The 18,005-nt window shown below is 44.2% G+C and overlaps 1 protein-coding gene across 6 annotated transcripts in view; it reads right to left on the reverse strand.

The window, feature by feature from the left end:
- SLC23A2 (solute carrier family 23 (nucleobase transporters), member 2) overlaps window positions 1–15,254 on the reverse strand; it is a 163,329-nt gene extending 148,075 nt beyond the window's left edge. For 2 of the 6 annotated variants that reach the window (XM_021077286.1, XM_021077278.1), the window contains exon 1: window positions 14,848–14,963. The gene's annotated coding sequence lies outside the window, so the exon portion shown is untranslated. Of the gene's footprint in view, window positions 1–14,847; window positions 14,965–15,233 lie in introns of those variants that run through there. The other 4 variants (XM_021077282.1, XM_021077284.1, XM_021077285.1 and 1 more) reach the window with 4 other exon arrangements.

The raw sequence follows: 18,005 nt of genomic DNA on the forward strand, positions 1-18,005 counted from the left end.
GGATCTGGCGTTGCTGTGAGCTGTGGTGTAGGTTGCAGACGTGGCTCTGATCTGGTATTGCTGTGGCTGTGGTGTAAGGCAGAGGCTACAGCTTCAATTCAACCCCTAGTCTGGGAACCTCCATGTCACCAGTGTGGCCCTAAAAATCAAAACAAAAAACAAAACAAAAAAAAACAAAGAACTATGAACGTAAAAGTCCAATAACTGATCAGTGGATAAATAAAATGTGGCACTAATACTTACAACAATGTGGATGAATCATAAAATCATTATGCTAAATAAAAATCACAGAGTTCCCACTGTGACTCAGCAGTAACGAACCCAACCAGTATCCATGAGGATGCAGGTCTGGCCTCCCTCATGGGTTAAGGATCCAGCGTTGCCTGTGAGCTGCAGTGTAGATAGCAGACATGGCTAGGATTCCACATCACTATAGCTGTGGCAGAGGCAAGCAGCTGCACCTCCAGTTTGATCCCTAGCCTGGAAACTTACTTATGCCATGGGTATAACCCGAAGAAAAAATTTTTAAAAATTAAAATTAAAAAAAAAAAAATCACAGAAAACCACATACTGTATGATTCTATTTGTATGAAATGTCCAGATATGACAAATCCATAGAGTACAGATTAGCAGCTGCCAAGGCCTGGAGGGAGGGAAGAATGAGTAATGACTGCTAGTAGGTAAAAGGCTTCTTTTGAGGGTGAAAAAAATGTCCTAAAATTAGAGAGCAGTGATGGCTACACAACACTAAAAACAACTAAAGCATACCTTTTAAAGGGTAGACTTTAGGAGTTCCCACTGTGGTTCAGCAGGTTAAGAACCCAACTAGTATTCATGAAGATGTGGGTTTGATCCCTGGCTTCAATCAGTGGGTGAAGGATCCAGCATGGCCACAAGCTGTGGTATAGGTCACAGATGATTCTGGGATCCCGCACTGCTATGGCTGTAGTAAAGACTAGTGCCTGCAGCATGGATTCAACCCCTAGCCTGGGAACTCCCAGGTGTGGCCCTAAAAATAAAATAAAAAATAAAACTAAACTAAACTAAAATATAAGGTAGACTTTATGCTGCGTGAATTATATCTCAATAAGGCTTTATTCTAAGGTTATTCTGTCAAAAGCACCTCCCCTATCATTCCCATAGAACTTCATGTGGGTCCTTTATCATACTATATGAATAAATAACCTTTTTAGGAGCTCCCATTGTTCTCAGCGGTAATGAACCTAAGATCCGTGAGGATGCAGGTTCAATCCTTGGCCTTGCTCAGTAGGTTAATGATCCCTCGTTGCCATGATCTGTGGTGTAGGTCGCAGACACAGCACAGATCCTGCATTGCTGTGGCTGTGGTGTAGGCCAGAGGCTGTATCTCCGTTTTAACCTCTAGCCTGAGAACTTCCATACGCCATGGGTGCAGCCCTGAAAAGAAATATAATACTAATAATAAACTTCTAAACTCAAAGGCCTTACTTCAGGGCCACGTATTTCATGACCAGATCACAAAATTGTTTGGGGTGTCACAAAGGATTTTTTTCATGAACCAGAAATTCCCAAGCTAGGGGTCAAATTGGAGATGTAGCTGCCAGCCTATGCCACAGCCACAGAAACACAGGATCCAAACTGCATCTGCGACCTACACCACAGCTCACAGCAACGCCAGATCCTTAACCCAGAGTGAAGCCAGGGAGGGATCAAACCCACATCCTCATGGGTACTAGTCAGGTTCATTACTGCTGAGCCACGATGGGAACTCCTGTAAAACTTTTTTGAAACTCACAGACACATAAACATCAATGTGAGTCAGTCAAAACAAAGTCTGGAAAGGAGTACCCACTGTGAAGCAGTGGGCTATGAATCTGACTGCAGCAGCTTGGGTCACTGTGGAGGCACCTGTTCAATCCCCAGCACTGTGGATTAAAGGATCTGGCATTGCTGCAGCTGTAGTGTCAGTCATAGCAGTGGCTGGGATTCAACCCCTGACCTGGAAACTTCCACAGGCCATAAAAAAAAGTATGGAAAACATATTTTAGGAGTTGACTGACACCTATTTAGGAATCAAAACTGTAAATACATAACATAAAAGGTGAAAATAAATTGAAAGAAATCTGAAGCCACTTTGGAGCATCACCCTAGAAAAAGTGAGTTGGATTCCATCTCTCTTTTTATTGGTTAAGTGAAATAATAAAAGACTCCCTACACCATTTACATCCTGGGGCTTCTGAGAGGATTCAGAGTAACTTCCTGCTGCCATGACATCCAGAATCCCTGCTGGAAAAATACAGGGCCTCAACTCATACTGAGTGTCAAGAAGCAGGTACAAAAAGGAAAACTTCAACAGGAAGGGGGAAAAAAAATCAATATTCAGTTTATCTTCACAGGGATGAAAAAATAAAGGAAGAGAAACAAGAATCCGCAAAATTTCTCTAAGGGAGAGAACATTTTCAAACACTTCGAGTGAGAATCCCTGACACAAAAGATGCCAACACTGCACAATACGATAGCATGACTAGATTAGAAGCCCTTGAGATGAACCTGAAGAAAAGATAGAACTTGTATAATTCCTTCTGGCAAGAAACTTGAAGTCATCCTTAAATCAACAGGGAAACGCAATTTGAAGAATTAGTACAAAATCAAGGACAGATTCTATCAAGAATTTTTTCATATGGTACAGAATTCCAGGGTCAATGTCAAAGTAACAAACTTTGTTCGTTAAAAATACTATGTACAGGAGTTCCTACTGTGGTGCAATGGAATCAGCAGCATCTCTGCAGCATTAGGATGCAAACTGGATCCCCAACCCAATGCAGAGGGTTGCGGATTGAGCTTTGCTACAGCTGCAGTCTAAGTAGCAACTGCAGCTCAGATCTAATCCCTGACCAGGGAATTTTATATGCTGTGGGGTGGCCAAAAAAAACAAACAAAAAAACCCTATATGTGATATTGCAATCTAGTGAAAAAGACACTGAAAATAGGATAGACGCTTTAGTATCATTAAAGACTATACACTGGAGTTCACTTCGTGGCTCAGTGGTTAACAAACCTAACTAGGATCCATGAGGGTGGGGGTTCAATCCCTGGCCTCGCTGAGTGGATTAAGGATCCAGCATTGCCGTGAGCTGTGGTGTAGGTCGCAGACACGGCTCGGATCCAGCATTGCTGTGGCTGTGGCGCAGGCTGGCAGCTGTAGCTCCAATTTAACCCCCAGCCTGGGAACTTTCATATAACACAGGTGCGGCCCTAAAAAGCAAAAAGACTATACACAATAATGCATTCCAATGAATATTTAAAATAAGAAAGACTGCTATTATTTAAATCTCGCCTGTAAGTACTCTACAGTGTAATAAGTATTTAAGAAGAAAAAAAAAGACATTTACAGCTATTATGACTGTCTAACTAAGAAACTCGAGAGAATCAACTTAAAAATAAAAAGAGTTTGGTTAGATAGCATACCAGACAGAGAGCTATTTCATTTTCCTCATGAAGACACAAAAGGACTGTTTCCCAGCCCCCATGCAGCTAGGACAGGGCAAACAGATTTTGAGAGAAAATAATACTACTTCCAAGATAGGGCCATTTAAAAAAAAAAAAACTTTCATGCACAAAATTTACCAAAATCTAGCAAATTTCGAGGCCAGATTTTTTTTTTTTTTTTGTGGGAGGGGTGCTTCTTTATTTATTTATTTATTTTTGTCTTTTTAGGGCCACACATGTGGCATATGGAGGCTCCCAGGCTAGGGGTCGAATCACAGCTACAGGTGCCAGCCTGCTCCACAGCCACAGCCACACCAGATCTGAGCCTCATCTGTGACCTACACTACAGCTCACAGCAACACCGGATCCTTAACCCACTGAGCAAGGCCAGGGGTGAACCCGCAACCTCATGGTTCCTAGTCGGATTCGTTTCTGCTGCGCCATGATGAGAACTCCTAGAAGCCAGACTTTGAAGTCAGTTGTGTTTAAGATGGAAGGCGCCTGGAAGTTCCTGTCATGGCTCAGTGGTTAACAAACCCGACTAGGAACCATGAGGTTCTGGGTTTGATCCCTGGCCTTGCTCAGTGGGTTAAGGATCCAGCGTTGTCGTGAGCTTCAGTGCAGGTTGCAGACGCGCCTCAGATCCCGCATTGCTGTGGCTCTGGTGTAGGCTGGTGGTTATAGCTCTGGTTTGACCCCTAGCCTGGGAACCTCCATATGCCGTGGGAGTGGCCCAAGGAATGGCAAAAAGACCAAAAAAAAAAAAAAAGATAGAAGGAGCCTAGATCCCCAACTCAGCAATTAGGGGAGGACCACCAAGAAAAATAAGAGGAAGAAATAACTTTACTTTGATAGTACATTTTGGCTAGCATTAACTAAGATAAATAATATAGGCAGTCAGTTATAAGGTAAACAGACTGCATGCAGTATACTTTCTTTATACTTGTTTTATGCAAATTAGAAAGTACTATACCAGAGGGCCAGGACCCACCAATAGGTAGACACTACCTATCTACCACCAGGAAGCCTGCACAAGCCACTAGACCAACCTGACTTAGCAGGAGGCAGACACCAGAAGCAAGAAAACTACAATCCCACAGCCTGCAAAACTGAGTCCACAGACACAGGACAGAACCTACCCTAAGGCCTCCAACAACTGAGTGACAGGAGGGGGAGTGTACTGCTGGGACACACAGGACATCCCTTACAAAAGGCCACTTCTCCAAGATGGAGAAATATAACTCAACATTCCACATGCATAAAAATACAAATAAAAATTTGGACAAAATGAGACAGCAGAGATGTAAGTTCCAGACAAAAGAAGATGATAAAACTCCAGAATAACAACTAAGTGAAGCAGAGACAGGCAATCTACCTAAGAAAGAGTTCAGAGTAATCATCATAAAGATGATCCAAGAACTTGAGAAAAGAATGGATGGACAGAGCAGAAAAGAATCAGAAAATACTGGACTTTTCAGTGTGGCTCAGTGGTAACAAAACTGACTAGTACCCATGAGGATGCAGATTCAATCCCTGGCCTCATTCAGTGGGTTAAGATCCGGCCTTGCCGTGAGCTGTAGTGTAGCTGCTCAGATCTAGTGTTGCTGCAGCTATAGCAAAGCCCGGCAGCTGCAGCTCCAATTCAACCCCTAACCTGGGAACTTCCATATGCCCTAAAAAGACAAAAAGAAAATGTAAAGAAGAACCAGAGTTAAAGAATACAATAACTGAAATGAAAAATACACTAGAAGGAGACAACAGCAGAATAAATAAGGCAAAAGAACAAATAAGTAAGCTAGAAGACAAAATGGTGGAAAGGTAGAAATCACCGCCACAGTACAGAATAAAGAAAAAAGACCGATAGAAATAAAGACAGTCTAAGAGTCTCCTGGGACAATATCAAACATACAAACACATTATAGGGGTCCCAGAAGGAGAAGAGGAAGGACCTGAGAAAATACCTGAAGACATAATAGCTGAAAACTTCATTAACATGGGAAAGGAAACCATCTAAGTCCAAGAAGTGCAGAGTCCCACACAAGATAAACCAAGGAGGAAGACGTCAAGATACATGTTAATCAAACAAAAATTGAAGATAATGAGAAAATATTAAAACAAGGGGAAAGCAACAAATAACATGCAAAGGAATTCCCATAATATTATCAGGTGATTTTTCAGCAAATCCTTTGGGCCAGAAGAATGAGCAAGATATTTAAAGTGATGAAAAGGAAAAATCTACAACCAATAATTGGCTACCCAGCAAGGCTCTCATTCAGATTTGACAGAGAAATTAAAAGCTTTACAAAAAAGCAAAAGGCGAAAGAATTCAGCACCATCAAACCAGCTTTACATGCTAAAGGGACCACTATAGGCAGAAAAAGTGAACAAAAACAAGAAAATTACAAAATGGAAAGCTTACCAGTATAGGCAAACACGGAGTGAAAGTAGGAAATCATCCACACGCAAATATGATACCAAAATCAGTAATTGTGAGAGAATACAAACACAAGATATTTGAAACATATTTGAAATCAAAAGATCAGCAACTTAACACAGTCATGTGGGGGGAGTTGTGTGGGGTGGGGTGTGTGTGTAGACTGCTGTGTCAAAACTTCATGGTAACCACAAACCAAAAATCTGTAATAGATATATACACAAAAAAGAAAAAGGAATCAAAAATCAAAGACAGTCATCAAATCACAAGAGAACAAAGGAAAGAAAAAGGACCTACAAAAACAAATCCAAAATAATTAACAAAATGACAATAAGAACATACATATAGATAATTACCTTAAATGTAAAGGGATTAAATGTTCCAACCAAAAGGTATAGACAGAATGGATACAAATGCAAGAACTGTATATATAATGTCTACAAAAGACCCACTTCAGATCTAGAGATACATACAGGCTGAAAGTGAGGAGATGGAAAGGTATTCTATGCAAATGGAAATCAAAAGAAAGCTGGAGTAACAATATTCATATCAGACAAAACAGACTTTAAAATAAACATTTAGGGTTCCCTGATAGCCTAGTGATTAAGGATTTGGTGTTGTCACTGCTGCGGCTCTCAGTTCAATCCCAGGTGGAAACTTCTGCATGCCAGCCAAAAATTTAACAATGATACAATAAAAACTGGGAATTCCCTTCATGGCTCAGCAGTTAATGAACACGACTAGGATCCAAGAGGATGCAGGTTTGATCCCTGGCCTCACTCAGTGGGTTAAGGATATGGCATTGCTGTGAGCTATGGTGTAGGTCTCAGACGTGGCTCAGATCCCACATTGCTGTGGCTGTGGTGTAGGCCGGCAGCTATAGCTCTGATTTGACCCCTAGCCTGAGAACTTCCATACGCTGCAAGTGCAGCTCTAAAAAGCAAAAAAATAAAAAAAATTTTAAAAAAATAAAGACTGTTATAAGAGACAAAGGATTACATAACAATCAAGTACTCAATCCAAGAAAAAGCTATAACAATTGTATATATGCACCCAACATAGGTGCACCTCAACATGTAAAGCAAATGTTAACAGCTATAAAAGGAGAGATAGAGAGTAACACAATTATAGGAGGGACTTTAACCCCACTTACAGCAATAGACAGATCATCCAGACAGAAAATCAATAGGAAACACAGGCCTTAAATGATACAATAGAGCAGATGGACTTAATTGATATTTATAGAACATTCCATCTGAAAGCAGCAGAATATACATTCTTCTCAAGTGTACATGAACATTCTCCCAGACAGATCACATGTTCAGTAAATTTAACAAAATTGGATTCACATCAAGCATCATTTCTGACAGCAACACTATGAGAACAGAAATTAACTACAAGAAAAAAACTGCAAAAAACACAAACACGTGGAGGTTAACCAATATGCTTCTAAACAACCAATGGATCAGTGAAAAAATCAAACAGAAAATCAAAAAACACCTAGAGACAAATGAAAATGAAAACATGATGATCCAAAACCTATGGGACACAGCAAAAGTAATTCTAAGAGAGAAGTTTATAGTGATACAAGCTTACCTCAGGAAACAAGAAAAATCTCAAATAAACAACCTTACACCTAAAGCAACTAGAGAAAGAACAAACAAACCCATAGTAGAAGAACGAAATCATAAAGATCAGAACAGAAATAAATGAAGTAGAGGATTTCCCGTCGTGTCTCAGCAGTAACAAACCCTACTAGTACCCATGAGGACTCAGGTTCAATCCCTGGCCTCACTCAGTGGATTAAGGATCCAGCATTGCCATGAGCTGAGGTGTAGGTCACAGACACTGCTCAGATCCCACGCTGCAGCTTCAACTGGACCGCCAGCCTGAGAACTTCTATATGCCGCAGATGCAGCCCTGAAAAAAAATAAAAGAATAAAAAGAAATAAATGAAGTAAAGACTAAGAAAATATAAAAATATCAATGAAAGTAAAATCTGATTCTTTGAAATGATAACAAAATTGATAAAGCTTTAGCCAGACTCATCAGAAGAAAAAGGGGAAAGGGCCAAATCAATAAAATTAGAAATGAAAAAGGAGAAGTTACAACAAACACCACAGAAATACAAAGGACCATAAGAGACTACTACGAGCAACTATATGCCAATAAAATGGACAACCTAGAAGAAATGGACAAATTCTTAGAAAGGTACAATCTTCCAAGACTGAAACAGAAGAAAATAGAAAATATGCACAGACCAAATGCAAGTACTAAAATTGAATCTGTGATTTAAAACAGAGAAAGACATATATCATTTGATATTGCTCATTTGTGGAGTTTTAAAAAAAAAAATCATACAAATGACACTGCTCATTTGTGGAATCTTAAAAAAAAAGAAAAACAGTGATACAAATGAATTTACATACAAAACAGAAACAGACTCATAGAAAACAAACTTATGAGTACCAGATGTTAGCAGAGATCAACTTAGGAATGTGAAATTCACAAATACACACTATCATAAATAAAACACCAAGAACCTATGTATAGCACAGGGAACTATACTCAATATTTTGTAACAACCTATAAGAGAGAAGAATCTGAAAAAGACTGATTCACTTTGCTATACATCTGAAACTAACAAAACATTGTAAATCAACTGTGCTTCAATAAATAAATTATATATATAAATAAATATATATATATAATAATAAATATATATATTGCTAAAAGAAAAAAAGGAGGTCCCCTTGTGGCTCAGTGGAAACGAATCTGACTAGCATCCATGAGGACACGGGTTCGATCTCTGGCCTCACTCAGTGGGCTAAGGATCCAGCATTGCTGTGAGCTGTGGTGTAGGTCGCAGATGAGGCTTGGATCTGACATTGCTGTGACTGTGGTATAGGTCAGCAGCTACAGCTCCAATCCGATTGGTAGCCTGGGAACCCCCATAAGCGGCGGGTGTGGCCCTAAAAAGACAAAAAGAAAAAAAGAAATAGTATATATGGAAGAAGGAAGTAGGGAAATCATTCCAAATAGCAAATATTTTTAAATAAAAGGGCAAAGAGTTCTCATTATGGCGCATCAGAAATGAATCTGACTAGGAACCATGAGGTTGCGGGTTCGATCCCTGGCCTCACTCATTGGGTTAAGGCTCTGGTGTTGCCGTGAGCTGTGGGTGTAGGTCACAGACGAGGTTCAGCTCTGATGTTACTGTGGCTGTGGCATAGGCCGGCAGCTATAGCTCCAATAGGACCCCTAGCCTGGGATTCTCCAGATGCCACGAATTCGGCCCTAAAAAGCAAAGAAAATAAATAAAAATAAAATAAAATAAAGAGCAATAAATAAGTGATCTGCAGACCACTTGTTAAGGAGAATCTAGACTAATGAGAGTTATTAAATAAAGACCTGCCTGAATCACAAGATTTGTTTATAGACAGAACAATATTATTATTATTATTTTTTTTTTTTTTAATCTTTTTGCCTTTTCTAGGGCCGCTCCTGCGGCATATGGAGGTTCCCAGGCTAGGGGTCTAATCGGAGGTATAGCCACCAGCCTACGCCAGAGCCACAGCAACACAGAATCTGAACTGCGTCTGAGACCTACACCACAGCTCACGGCAACGCCAGATCCTTAACCCACTGAGCAAGGCCAGGGATGAGGTCCTACTGAATAGCACAGGGAATTATATCCAATCTCCTGGAATAGACCATAATGGAAAAGAGTACTGAAAAAGAAAAAAAGAGAATGTATATATATGACTGAGTCTCTCTGCCATATAGCAGAAATTGTCACATTGTAAATAAACAATACTTTAATAAAAAATTTTTAAAATAATTTTTAAAAAATTCAAGGAGTTCCTCTGTGGTATAGCAAGTTAAGGATCTGGTATTGTCACTAAAGCAGTTTGGGTCGCTGCTGTGGCACTGGTTAGATCCCTGGCCCCAGGAAATTCCACATGCCATGGACACAGGCAAAAAAAAAAAAAAAAGAGAGAGAGAGATTTCAAGACTCAAGAGTTAACTTAGAAAAGTTAGGAGTTGTTAATGAGCCTGACTAGCATCCATGAGGATGCAGGTTCAATCCCTGACCTTGCTCAGTGTGTTAAGGATCCAGCCTTGCCGTGAGCTGTGCTATAGGTCATAGATGCAGCTTGGATTCTGCGTTGCTGTGGCTCTGGTGTAGGCTGGCAGCTACAGTTCTGATTTCACCCCTAGCCTGGGAACCTCCATATGCCCCGGGTGCGGCCATAAAAAGACCAAAAAAAAAAAAAAAAAAAAAAAAGTTAATCAGAATTCCCTGGTGGCATAGTGGATTAAGGATCCAGAGTTATCACTGCTGTGGCACAGGTTCGATCCCCTGGCCCAGGAACTACCACATGTGGCGGAGGGGGGGGAGCAGTCAAAAAGAAAAACATACAAACAGAAAAGTTAACCAAGCTCCAGTTCCTTGAAAAGATGTAGACCAGAACCATGTTGGGACTAATAGTAATGACCTAAAGTGCTCAGTACAGCCGATGCCCATTAGCACCATCATTACTGCATTGACCCTATCACATGGAGCTGACTGGCCAGTCTTTTCTGGGTCCCCTCTATTGCTTGGAGAGGCTCCGAGGGAAGTACATCTTTTAATTGCCCTTGAGTTCAACTTAGAAGATGGAAAGATTCAACTCTATAAGATTCACATGCATATAAATAAAAGTGAAGTAGCTATCCGGATGGGTGAGCCTCCACCGGGCACTCATTCAGACACCTAGGGCAACTGAAATAAGGAGACTGAGGGATCAGCTGCTTCAGGAAAAAACCCGTGGAAAGAACTATTGAATGAAGAAGGCTTTCTGGATTGCAGACCAGAAAAAGCCTTGGTTTGTGGCAGCCAAGCAAGCGGAGGTGTAACGCAACATTCACCTCCTCACTGAAGGAGGAAACTGACAAACGATGATTAAGGAAGAACTGGAGTCAATATCATAGCCAACACAGGAAGAGGCCGGGAGCTGCACTCTTAAACTGCTGAAAAATTCTCAGGCAGTGAGAATACTTGACTTAAGTCCTAAGTATAATCCTCTGTGAGATTATACACCATTCACCACTGCATCTATTACACTTGAATACTTAGATATTTCTGTATAGAGTGTATATGCAAATCATACACACTTCCTAGGATGTAGGAACTTGCAAGAGGTCATTTTTGATGAGTCCAAAGTTAGGCTTTCTGTGCTACCTTTAGATTCTAGGCTTGCATAACAAGAAATGGTTATGAAACAATGAGTAGGTGGAACTCGGTCTCCTTTGTGGGGAAAATTTTCAAGGAGGGCCTTAGAGTCCACCTAGACCTGAGGTCAGGAACCTACCTGCCTGAGGTCAAAGGGACAAAGGACAATGAGATGTTCCCAAGAAGATTTACATATCTATGGAAGACCTCCCCCAAACAACCACCCCCTCATTACCACGGTATTTAGTTGCTTCAGGTTGGCATGGCAACCTAACACGCCCTAAACTCCTCCTGGGGAAAGGAAGTCCACCTACTAGCCTTCTAGGTGCTCAGGCCAGAAACCTTGCCACTGCCCTCAACTCTCTTGCTCACCCCCATCTAGTCTATCAGCAATCTCTTCAGCCCTACCTCTCAGTCCAGCCACTTCTCGCCACCACCCCACCTCCACTCAATCACCCTGGTCTGACACACTATATTCAGCCTTGTACTAGCTGGTTGCCCTGCAGCCCTACCCTGCTAGCTCTGACTTCAGTCTATTCTCACACATCAACAACCAGCCCATTCCTATGCCTCCTCTATTCAAAACTCTCCAACAGCTTCCATCCTCCCTCAAAGTAAAATCTACAGGCCCTTCTTGGTACCACATGGCCCAATTCAATTCTCTGACCTCAAAATCATTCCCTTCTTCCTGCCTCAGGACCTTTGCACCTGCAGTTTCCTCCACTGAGAATGCTCTTCCCCAGAAATCCACATGACTCACTTCCTTCACATTTTCATTCAAAGATGACTCACAGCTTCCAGTTCTACCTTTCCTAAAATTTCAGCTCCCACTCCAACACTTAATACCCCCAACCCTGCCAGATTCTTCGAAGCACAAAGTCCACACAGTGAGCTCAAGGAGGGCAGGAAATATTCATGCAGCATCTAGACCACCAAGAACATTACCTGGCATACAGCTGGCCATCAATAAATGTATTAAATGTGAGAAGGCCTGTGAAAAGCATAAGCTACAAGTAGACTTCAATTATTGGAGAGCCAACAATCTAGAACCAGTGACAAAATAACAGGCCAGAAACAGCAAAGCCAGGGAGAAAAATAAAGGGTCCGTTTAAATGCCTCAGTACTAAGTCAAGAGCTTAACCTAAAATGGGAATGCCGCCAGCAAAAGAATGAAAGAAAGCCCAGACTTGGACCCTTTGAAGAGAGAATAAATGGAAGAACAGCAGGGAGTGAAAATGAATTAATGAGGTTACCTGGCATTGGGAACAGACTAGTGTATGGGGAGTTTTTTAGGTAAGGCCAGGAAACAGGTCAGGGAAGGACTGCAAAAGGTTTAAATTAAAAAAGCCTAAGAGGATTAAATAAAAATAAATGTTTAAAAACCTTTCATTTACAAGTACAAAGCACTATATAATTGCAAATTATGACTGCTGACTTTTAACTCCCTTAACCATAATGGGAAAATTCCTTAAGCCACCTGCAGTGCCAGAAATGAATCCCCCAATGGATCCCAGGTTTGTCTCTGGAGACACTCAAGAGGATGGTAATAGCCAACGCAGGATTTCCAATATCCAGCAAACTAGACTTTAGGCTACTTGAGGGCAAAAGACTGGGTTTTAGTCAACAATGTTCAGATCGACGGTACCTGTGGCTAATTAGCAGATGTACTTACAGAGTTTGCTTTTGGTACATCAAACTCATTTCTGCAATGCCAAATGGTGTGGCATGAAACCTATCAAAACCCTCTCCAGGAGTTCCCGTCGTGGCACAGAGGAAATGAATCCACCTAGGAACCATGAGGTTGGGGGTTCAATCCCTGGCCTCACTCAGTGTATTATAGATCCCGAGTTGCCGTGAGCTGTGGTGTAGGTTGCAGATGCGGCTCAGATCCTGTGTTCCTGTGGCTGGTAGCTGTAGGCTCCGATTAGACCCCTAGCCTGGGAACCTCCATCTGCTGCGGTAGCGGCCCTAAAAAGCAAAAAACAAAAAACCTTCTCCAATATTTTAGCCAGGTACCTTCATAAGCATTTTTGAAACATCCTAACCAATATTAAAAATCAACTTAATTGGCTATGCCACAGTCAGAAAACACAACTGCCATCCAAATGTGAGGGCAGGGAAGACTACTAACATGAAAAGTTCTTGAAATACCTAGTTTCTTTAAAACAAAACAAAAAAAAAATAAACCACCTGCCACTCCAAGCAAAGAAACCAAAACAGAAATGCCCTGGTATTCAAAGAAAAAAGCAGGTTACCATTTTGACAAAGGATATAGTCTAGGAAGCAGACCGCTCATGTTCAGGCAGTCAGGTGAAACAGATAGCTGGACACACTTACCCCCTTTTAACTAAGAGATGCACCAAGAGGGCTTACACTTTACACGCCCACTGCTGGTCTTATTAAAGGGGGGGTGCCCAAAAGCTATTGGGTGCGTGAAGAGACCCGTAGTGAAAAATTCACTAGTGACCCTGATAGAGTAGCCATAACGCAACAGAGAAATCAAAATTTCTGAGCCGAAAAAGCCCTTTATAAATCTCACCAGATTAAACACCTGCACGGCAAAGTCAGAGGCAAAGTGAAAAGGCAGGTACAGACAACTGAAAGCGCGAGGCCTCAGCCCAACACCTTCGAAAGAAAAATACATAAAAATTAAAATTTTTCAACCACCCCTAATTCTAGCCTTCAGCTTCAGAGAGGGAAAGACTGGTGAGGGAGGTCACATGCCAATCAATGTCAGCTCAAACCAGAAGGTCTCAGGACTCCCAGCCATGTCCTCACATTGCCCAACCATGTCTGCACACAGACACCCAAACATCATCAGGGACAGCATCTTCCCCTTCCCCTCTCCTCCCAGAACCGCAAGACTAAAAGTAGCAGCGACTGCTAATGCCTCAGACCCAGAAATCCCTTATGGGTGACTTTCTTCCACCTGCAGTCGCCCTCATTTACCCTTTGCACTGACAATCGAGAATTTCTCACAAGTCATGCTTAAAACCCTAGCCTAGGCCGAATTCCTGTCAACTACCCATCCAAAGGGACGTCTCATCAAAGGAAGGAGAAATTTCTGCGCCCACAAACTAGTCACGCTCGAAAATGTCAATTTCCCTTTCCAGGAAGGTGGCAACAAGGCGGACCCGCGACCCCCGGGGGGCTGGCCAGAGAGAAAGGCCCTGGAGTCAGAGTAGCAACTCCTAAAATTACTTGGCGCAGCCATTGTAGGAGAGAAGAAAGCAAAAATGTAAAAGACACCCCCCCTCCGCCTCCCCCCTTGATGGCCCTGCATCCGGGGGGCACGGAGATGCCCGAGCGCACCTCCTGCCGAGGGTCGACAGGAGAGCGACCCCAGGCCGCGCCGCCTGAGGGCCGAGGAGACCGCGTCGGCGGCCGGGTCTCAGGGCTGGGGGACCCCGCTCGCCTCCCCGCCGCGCGGCCTCAGGGCCCGAGCGCCCAGGGGCTTGGGCGGCGAGCAGGAGTCAGCGCCCCAGGGCCCGGCGGGGCAGCAGGGGCTAGCGGTCGCTGAACATCCCCGGGCCCCGCGGCCAGGGTGGTCCGCGGGTGCGGGGACCCGAGAGACTGGCCGAAGTGTGGGGGCGCAGGCCGTGCCGCAGGTCCGGTGACAGCGCGCGGGGGCCGTGCCTGGCCGGCCTCGTGGGCGCCGCGGAACCCTCACGGTCTGGCTTGGCAGGTGCGGCCCGCGGGCCCGGCGTGGGGCACGGGACCCCACTCTCACCTGGCTACAGCTCGCCGGGCTCCGGTCCTGCCGCCGCCTCTCGGCTCCGCAGTGCCCGCCGCCGCCTCCGGTACCCGCGACAGCCGCCTGCAAAATGGCGCCGCGGAGGGGCGGGCCGGGGGCGGGGAGCAGCGGAGTCGCCCGCCCCCGCGCCGGCCTGGACCCACCTCCCACTCTGCGCCGGACCCCCGCCCTCTGGTCTCCCGCGAGGGAGGGGCTGCATCCCCTTGCCCTCCGCGCTGGGTGAGCCGATGGGGCCCCGCCGGGATCCCCCGCGTCGTCCTCGGCGCCCCGTCAGTGTCCTTTTATTCCCCGCCCCCCCCCCGCCGCGTGGAAATCGCCCCCCTCCGCGTGTCTTCCAGTCACACCCGCTCCTGGGGACCCACCTGGAATGCAGAGAGCTCGCAGGGAATCTCCCCTTCTTGGTACCCACTTTTTACCCAGCCTGACACCGAGCCCCGTCATCGCTCCGTGGAGATCATCAAGCCATTTGCGGCGCCTTGGGCTCAGTGCATTGAATATCTTAAGACACTTTCACCGTTTCTCCAGTTAGGCTGTCAGGTCTTTTAACTTAACTGAGGAAGAGGTCCTCATTACGTGATACAGATTCAGCAACGGACCGAGGCTACTCAGACTCCCCTGGGGGTCGTGTTTAAGTGAGGGTTCTGATCTAGTTGGGTCGAGGTGCAGCCCGAGATTCTGCATTTCTAAAAAGCCCCCAAGTGGTGCCGCTGGCTAAGGGCAGCTGAGCGAAAAGGCTGCAGGTAAATCCCTGGCCCTCAATCCTGGGCTCTTTGCAGCCTCACTTTGACCACCTCTAGATGCACGTGGCTGGGTCCCACCCCCAGGGCTTCTGAGGCCAGAGGCGTAGAAGTGAGGCTCCGGATTTCCCTTTTCTGACAATTCTCAAGTGATCTTGTTGCTTTTGTCTGGGGTTCACACTTTGCGAGCCACTGCTAAAGCCTGAACACATCGTCAGACAAACAAATAAACAAAAACCTAATAATTAGCACTCTCATAGCACCTTCCATCTTGAAACCACTGTAATATTACTATTACAATCTAATAATAACTAATTAGTTCCTTATGCAGCTGTTGAGAGAATTAAAGAATGGCGGGCCGTGTCTGACTTTACAGGGGGAGGAGCAGGTTTTACCATCAGAATTTTCTGACCAGTTTACACAGTCCAGAGGACTAGATATGATCATCTCAGATATCAATGAAGAGGAAGAAGAGTGACCAGCAACTGTGGGAATTTTATAAAATAGAGAGGTGTGGCCCAAGTTTTTAAAAATCAATAATGTGTCATCCTATTTACGTCCCTAATAACTTATACTTTCTTAAAATACAAGTGGGATTTCCCATAGTGGCGCAGTGGTTAACAAACCCGACTAGGAACCATGAGGTTGCAGGTTCCATCCCTGGCCTTGCTCAGTGGGTTAAGGATCCGGCGTTGCCGTGAGCTGTGGTGTAGGTCGCAGACTTGGCTGGGATCCCGCATTGCTCTGGCTCTGGGATAGGCCGGTGGCTACAGCTCCAATTCGACCCCCTAGCTTGGGAACCTCCATGTGCCGCGGAAGCGGCCCTAAAAAAGGCAAAAAGACAAAAAAAAAAAAACAAAAAAACAAAAAAAAACAAGTGTTGGCTTGTAAAATTCAATACACCCTAGAAGGCCAGGTGTTTTGATCTTCATTACAGATGGAGAAAATAAGGGACAAAGATTCTGTGACCAGCACCTAAAGAAAAATCCACACTGCCCTGTCCATCCAACATCCCCCCACCATTCTCTTACACCAGAAAGAGCCTTTTCCAGCCAAGCTTTTGAGGGGGGAGCAGGGGGAGTACTAAGTGTTCTGCTCAACAAGTCTCAGATAGAAAAGGGGAGCTAACTGTTGCATTCTCAAAGTCTCCCTCTCCCTCCCTATATGTTTACAGATTTCCTCTATCCTGAAAAAACGTCCCCTGCCCTGGCCTCCCCGCCTTCCTGCCTTTCTTCCTTCCTTGTCTTCCCCATCACTCCTCAGGTGCTGTCACTCTGCTTTCTCAGACGTCACCAGTGACCTTCTACTTGCCAAATCCAATTGCCTGATTACAGTTCTTTTCTTCCTTGATGGCTCTGTAACATTCCATTGACTTCTGCCTCCTTCTTGAAACTCTTTTCCACCGATAATACCCCTGGGTCTTACATGTTGTCCCCCCCCCACCCCACCCCCACCACTTCCCTCTCAGTGATGTAAGAGTTACCCCATGCTTACCTCTAAAAATATTAGTTTTCCTTAATATCTCCTTTCTCTCCATCTTCCCCGCACTCCCAGCCCACTGCTTCTCCAAAGGTCAGCCATCTCCTCATGTTCCCCAGATGGCTCTCTCCAGACCAGACCGACATCTTTTTGAACTTCTAGGCACACAGTTCTACTTGTCCCCTAGATAACCTCCCTGGATATTTATCCAGGAATCTTAAATATGGCATCTCCACTATTCAACTCATTATTCTCCTCCCACAAACTTGTTTTTGATCTGACTTCTCACCTTTTGCCACCAGAAACTTTGAAATCAATGATGCTTGGCCCTCAGCACCCATCTCCCCTCTATCACCCATGACAAGTTGGAGTAGGGAAGTGTATCTGGAATTCTTTTCTCTGTGTCCATCATCCCAGACCATCCATCATCACTTCTTCTTCTTTAGACTGTTGAAAAAGCTTCTCTTTGGTCTCTTGACCTAAGACTTATCTCCCAAAGCATCCTTGTAACCACCTCGAAACACAGATCTGACCATTTCACACCCATCCTAGAGATTCTTCAGGACCTCCTCGTCTACAGAACAACTGGGTAAAAAGAAACAGAATATAGACTGTTTCCCAGGACAGCATTCAAGACCTATCACTGTTGTCTCCAGCTACTTTTCTTCCTTATTTTTTATGTTTTGGACAAAGTACTACTTTTTATTGCTGACAGACTGGAGTTGGCCAAGCCTGACTTCAGCCTTGCCACAGTTTTTGTGAGGATTAAAACAGACTGTTTTTTCATTTTTGGCTTCCCTGCTTCATATGGAGCTCCCGAGCCAGGGATCAGGCCAGGGGTCAGATCAGAGCCAGAGTCTCAACTTAAGCTGCTGCTGCGTCAATACCAGAACCTTTAGCCCACTGGGCCAGGCTGGG

Source organism: Sus scrofa, chromosome 17 (genome assembly GCF_000003025.6).
Source record: "Sus scrofa isolate TJ Tabasco breed Duroc chromosome 17, Sscrofa11.1, whole genome shotgun sequence".
NCBI classification, from domain to species: domain Eukaryota; kingdom Metazoa; phylum Chordata; class Mammalia; order Artiodactyla; family Suidae; genus Sus; species Sus scrofa.